The sequence below is a fragment of the Salmo trutta genome, chromosome 29 (assembly GCF_901001165.1).
Source record: "Salmo trutta chromosome 29, fSalTru1.1, whole genome shotgun sequence".
NCBI classification, from domain to species: Eukaryota; Metazoa; Chordata; class Actinopteri; order Salmoniformes; family Salmonidae; genus Salmo; species Salmo trutta.
The window spans coordinates 37,689,482-37,695,632 of record NC_042985.1 but is presented as its reverse complement, the minus strand read 5'-3'; the positions used below and the strand labels follow the sequence as shown (position 1 = coordinate 37,695,632).

Here is a 6,151-nt window from a genome sequence, read left to right as displayed (position 1 = left end):
CCTCAACTTGTGGACCTGCTCTGAGGTTGGACACCACTGTTACAGTCATAAATGTTTCTGTCAGTCGACGGGCTGACTGACCTCAAGGCGCAGAATGTGTTTTGTTTGTCGTCGACACATTATTCAGAGAACTGTCTGTTGTGAATGACAAAGATATCCAGCCATTTTTTATTATTTATAAAATATGACCTGTACTATGACAATAGTAGTTAAACACTAGCACTACTCTAGAAATTATTAATGACATATTCTGTGGCGGCAGTCAGCCTAGAGGTTTGAGATGTGGATCAGTTACTGATGCGTGGCTTGTGTCATTTCCCAGCTGCCCTCTGTGTACTAGTGTTGTACCCTTTAGCTGGGCACATATTCCCTAAAATGTTCCAATGGTGGTGTGCTGCAGCTGACCTGGTGCCTCTGCACGTGTGTTTTGGGGGGTTGGGAAAGGCTAAAAACCAAGTTCAATTTCTGGAAAAAAAGGACAAAGCATTATCCTGTTGTATTTTAGGTATAGGAGGAGGTCTGGTCATCTAGTCTGGTGCAGTGGGGTGTTCCAGGTCCGCAACACTTGAGGAGAAAACTTCTTAATCATGATGGTAAGGTAAGCTTGTGACTGTACATGTCATATTTACTGTGTGGACCTCTAAATCTATTTGTCACATGTGCATAATACAACAGGTGTAGACCTTACTTTTAAACACTTATTAAAAAAGTGTTAAATAAAAAATAAAATACACTAATAATTAAACAGCAGCAGCAAAATAATAATGGCGAGACTATATACAGGGGTTACCGGTACAGAGTCAATGTGCGGGAGTACTGGTTAGGTGAGGCAATTGAGGTAACATGTAGATAGAGTTAAAGTGACTGCATAGATAATAAACAGAGAGTAGCAGCAGCGTAAAAGAGGGGTCTGGGTAGCCCTTTGATTAGCTGTTCAGGAGTCTTATGGCTTGGGGGTAGAAGCTGTTAAGAAGCCTTTTGGGTCTAGACTTGGCGCTCCGGTACCGCTTGCCGTGCAGTAGCAGAGAGAACAGTCCATGACTAGGGTGACTGGAGTCTTTGACAATTTTTAGGGCCTTCCTCTGACACCGCCTGGTATAGAGGTCCTGGATGGCAGGAAGCTTGGCCCCGTTGATGTACTGGGCCGTACGTACTACCCTCTGTAGTGCCTTGAGGGTGAGCAATTGCCATACCAGGCAGTGATGCAACCAGTCAGGATGTTCTCGAAGGTGCAGCTGTAGAACCTTTTGAGCATCTGAGGACCCATGCCAAATCTTTTCAGTCTTCTGAGGGGGAATAGGTTTTGTCTTGGTGTGCTTGGACCATGTTAGTTTGTTGGTGATGTGGACACGAAGGAACTTGAAGATCTCAACCTGCTCCATTGCAGCCCCGTCGATGAGAATGCGGTCGTGCTCGGTCCTCCTTTTCCTGTAGTCCACAATCATCTCCTTTGTCTTGATCACGTTGAGGGAGAGGTTGTTGTCCTGGCACCACACGGCCAGGTCTCTGACCTCCTCCCTATAGGCTGTTTCATAGTTGTTGGTGATCAGGCCTTCCACTGTTGTGTTGGCAAACTTGATGATGGTGTTGGAGTCGTGCTTGGCCATGCAGTCATGAGTGAACAGGGAGTACAGGAGGGGACTGAGCACGCACCCCTGAGGGGCCCCCATGTTGAGGATCAGCGTGGCGGGTGTGTTGTTACCTACCCTATCCAGGATCCAGTTGCAGAGGGAGGTGTTTAGTCCCAGGGTTCTTAGCTTAGTGATGAACTTTGACGGCACTATGGTGTTGAACACTTAGCTGTAGTCAATGAATAGCATTCTCACATAGGTGTTCCTTTTGTCCAGGTGGGCAAGGGCAGTGTTGAGTGCAATAGAGATTACGTCATCTGTGGATCTGCTGGGGTGGTATGCAAATTAGGTGGGTCTAGGGTTTCTGGGATAATGGTGTTGTGAGCCATGACCAGCCTTTCAAAGCACTTCATGGCTACAGACGTGAGCGCTACGGGTCGGTAGTCATTTAGGAAGGTTACCTTAGTGTTCTTGGGCACAGGGACTATGGTAGTCTGCTTGAAACATGTTGGTATTACAGACTCAGTCAGGGACAGGTTGAAAATGTCAGCGAAGAAATTTGCCAGGTGGTCAGCGCATGCTCGGAGTACACGTCCTGGTAATCCGTCTGGCCCTGCGGCCTTGTGAATGTTGACCTGTTTAAAGGTCTTACCCACATCGGCTACGGACAGCGTGATCACACAGTCATTGGGAACAGCTTGCGCTGGGGTGGCAGCGTAGCCTAGTGGTTAGAGCATCGGACTAGTAACCGAAAGGTTGCAAGATCGAATCCCCGAGCTGACGAGGTACAACTCTGTCGTTCTGCCCCTGAACAAGGCAGTTAACCCACTGTTCCTAGACCGTCATTGAAAATAAGAATTTGTTCTTAACTGACTTGCCTAGTTAAATAAAGTTAAAATAAACTTGCCTCGAGGTGAGAATAGAAGTAATTTAGCTTGTCTGGTAGGCTCGTGTACTGGGAAGCTTGCAGCTGTGCTTCCCTTTGTAGTCTGTAATAGTTTGCAAGCCCTGCCACATCCGACAAGCGTCGGACCCGGTGTCCTGTATTTAGGCTTTGCCTGTTTGATGGTTCGTCAGAGGCAAGATTTCTTATAAGCTTCCGGGTTAGAGTCCCGCTCCTTGAAAGCGGCATCTCTACCCTTTAGCTCAGTGAGAATGTTGACTGTAATCCATGGCTTCTGGTTGGGGTGTGTACATATTGTCACTGTAGGGACGACGTCATCGATGCACTTATTGATGAAGCCAGTGACTGATGTGGTGTACTCCTCATTGCCATCGGAAGAATCCCGGAACATATTCCAGTCTGTGCTAGCAAAACAGTCCTGTAGCTTAGCATCTGCTTCATCCGACCACTTTCTTATTGACTGAGTTACTGGTGCTTCCTGCTTCAGTTTTTTGCTTGTGAGCAGGAATCAGGAGGATAGAATTATGGTCAGATTTGCCAAATGGAGGGAGAGCTTTGTATGCATCTCTGTGTGTGGAGTAAAGGTGCACATTTAACATGCTGGTAGAAATGAGGTAAAACGGATTTGAGTTTTCCTGCATTAAAGTCCCCTGCCACTAGGAGCACCACCTCTGGATGAGCGTTTTCCTGTTTACTTACGGCCGTATACAGCTCATTGAGTGCGGTCTTAGTGCCAGCATCAGTTTGACACCTACGAAAAATACAGATTAAAAACTCTTAGTAAATAGTGAGGTCTACAGCTTATCATGAGATACTCTACCTCAGGCGAGCAAAACCTCAAGACTTCCTTAGATTTCATGCACCAGCTGTTAACAAATTATTTTGCTCCTTTGCACCCCAGTATCTCTACTTGCACACTCATCTTCTGCACATCTACCACTCCGGTGTTTAATAACTATATTGTAATTATTTCGCCACTATGGCCTATTTATTGCCTTACCTCCCTTATCCTACCTCATTTGCACACACTGTATATAGACCTTTTCTATTGTATTATTGACTGTATGTTTGTTTATTCCATGTGTAACTCTGTGTTGTTTGTTTGTGTCGCACTGCTTTGCTTTATCTTGGCCAGGTCGCAGTTGTAAATGAGAACTTGTTCTCAACTAGCCTACCTGGTTAAATAAAGGTGAAATAAAAACATTATAATAAAATAAAAAACAAATATACATAGACCGGCACCCCTTGTCTTAACAGAGGCCGCTGTTCTATCTTGCCGAAAAAGCATAAAACCCGCCAGCTGTATGTTATTAATGTCGTCATTCAGCCACGACTCGGGGAAACATATGATATTACAGTTTTTAATGTCCTGTTGCTAGGATATACGTGATCATAGTTTGTCTATTTTATTATCGATTGATTGTATGTTGGCTAATAGGACCGATGGTAAAGGAAGACTGTGACGGATCGTTACAAGGCACCCGGACCTTCATCCTCGATACCTCTCTTGCGAATGACGGGGGATGTGAAGTAAATCCTTCCCGTCCGACTCGTTGAAGGAAAAAGTATTCCTCCAGTACGGGGTGAGTAATCTCTGTCCTGATATCTAGAAGCTCTTTTCGGTCATAAGACACGGTGGCAGAAACATTATGTACAAAATAAGTTGCAAAAAAAACATACACAATTGGTTACGGGATCGTACAACGGCAGCCATCACATTTGGCGTCATTTTGTTGTGTGGTCCACTGTGTGGACCTCTATGAATCATTACTTAAATAGGAACAATATACTGTAGCTAGGGACAGTTAGCTGCTTGCACATGCAATAAATATTTGTACAACTTTCTACAAATTAGCTTGCCAATGTAAATGCTCAAAAACATGATGGTTCTTATCACACCAAAAGCGATCTTGATGATTAAATTATTTGTGTTGCTCCTTCCTTCACAGGTCCTCTGCTTGCCATACTAGAGGGACATAGTCTGTTTCCATCCTCAACTTGCGGACCTGCCCTGAGGATGTTATACACCACTGTTGCACCTTCAGCCATGTTGATTTCCGACTGGTTGTCTTTGGACTACATGCCATGGGCTGACTGACCTGAACCTTTACCAGAACAGAAATACAATGTTCATCAGACTTTCCTCACATTGGACTACTCTCTGATTAGTTATGAGGTCACAGGAAATGGACACATTACTCATAAATCATGCAGCTCACTTGACTGCATCTGACTGTGGGTAGCAGAGCTCTCTGGTGTTTCACCATTTGAAATTAAACAACAAAAATGTAAATGACCATTGTTTTACACTTCCGACATATCGCAGCAGTAAGAGTAGTATTCTACCTGACTCATATAAACAACATCCTTGAGTGTTTCGTTGATGAATGTATCTTTATAAGATTGTATTCCTTTTTTACCTGTAAAAAACCTGCAGACATGCATGATCCCGTAAATATTTTCATGGAACATAAATCTCACTACTTGGTATTTTTATACGGTGATTGTGAAAGAGATATTTGTAATGTACTTTTGTGTGTTCATTGAAATCAAATTTGTTTACATTGGACTAGTCCATAAGATTTTAGTTAGGATTTTTCTCTCTTCACTTTTTTGTGCAATCATCTCCACGTAATACAGCCAGCTTTTCCATTCTTGGCTATCTGCCTCTGCAGCCTTTGTCTAAACGTTCATTTTTTTTATATTACTTTCAGTTATTTTTATTGCTACTCTCTTCACATGGAGATGTTCGTTATGGGATGATGATTCCAATTTGGCAACAGGTGCTCGGATAGTTGGGATTAAATAAGTATTGTTGCGGTAATACAAAATGTAAATATCGATCCCACATTAAACCAAGTACAATCACTACCAAGCACTACATTCAGAAATAATTTGTAGAGTACGGCATATGGTTCTAGACTATTTGTGAAGTATTTATGTAGTGTTTATGAATGCTATTAAAATTATAAATACTAGCATTATTAATAGACTTATATTTGTTTGGGGTGTTAAGTGAGCTAGCAAGTGTATTATGGCATTTAGGTGTTATGGATAATAGCTCTGGAGGAGAGGTCGAGCCAAAACATAGTAAACACTGTTCCCTCCAGTACGATAGGTGGCGATATTGCACTGTTTATCTTGACTGCAAAACAAAGAAGCAGATGCAAATGTCCAATCTGGAGTATTTTGGGTCATTCGCTGCATACACAGTTACGGTCCAAACACTTAAAAGACACACCCTACCCCCTCAGGCCTGAAATTAAGTGGACAATTCTGATGACGTCTGACGAGTATACACTTGCAGGGCGAGGGGGGAAGGAATGATTTTTAAATGGACCAACCTTGGCTGGAAATTCATCACTCGTTCATCTCGAGACGGTTGTGTTTTCAGCCACCGGTAGCTTGTGGGTGCTTTATATGCGCTACAGTCAATTATGAGTGCATGTCTACTTATATTAAATATATAATTATTAATAAACGCCTACTGTATGATAGCTGGCAAAATTAATTAGCTAACTAACATTAGCCTGCCTAGCTGGAACGTCTGGAAAATGTTTTATTTCTACAATTTCCAAAAGATAACCAAACAAACATATTTACTTTTTCGAGACGTGTTTGAGACGTCATGTACATTAGTAGCACTATTTCAAACTTATTTGCATTCATTTTTACT

General features: G+C 42.8%; 1 long non-coding RNA gene across 2 annotated transcripts; it reads left to right on the top strand.

Moving 5' to 3' along the window:
* Nucleotides 1-492: 492 nt before the first annotated feature.
* On the top strand, nucleotides 493-4,768 carry LOC115167563 (uncharacterized). Of its 2 annotated transcripts, none has more exons than XR_003870504.1 (2): nucleotides 493-593; nucleotides 4,425-4,768. It is a non-coding gene; the product is annotated as an uncharacterized LOC115167563 (long non-coding RNA). The 2 variants fall into 2 exon arrangements; XR_003870505.1 differs by having other exon boundaries at nucleotides 493-598.
* Nucleotides 4,769-6,151: the final 1,383 nt, after the last annotated feature.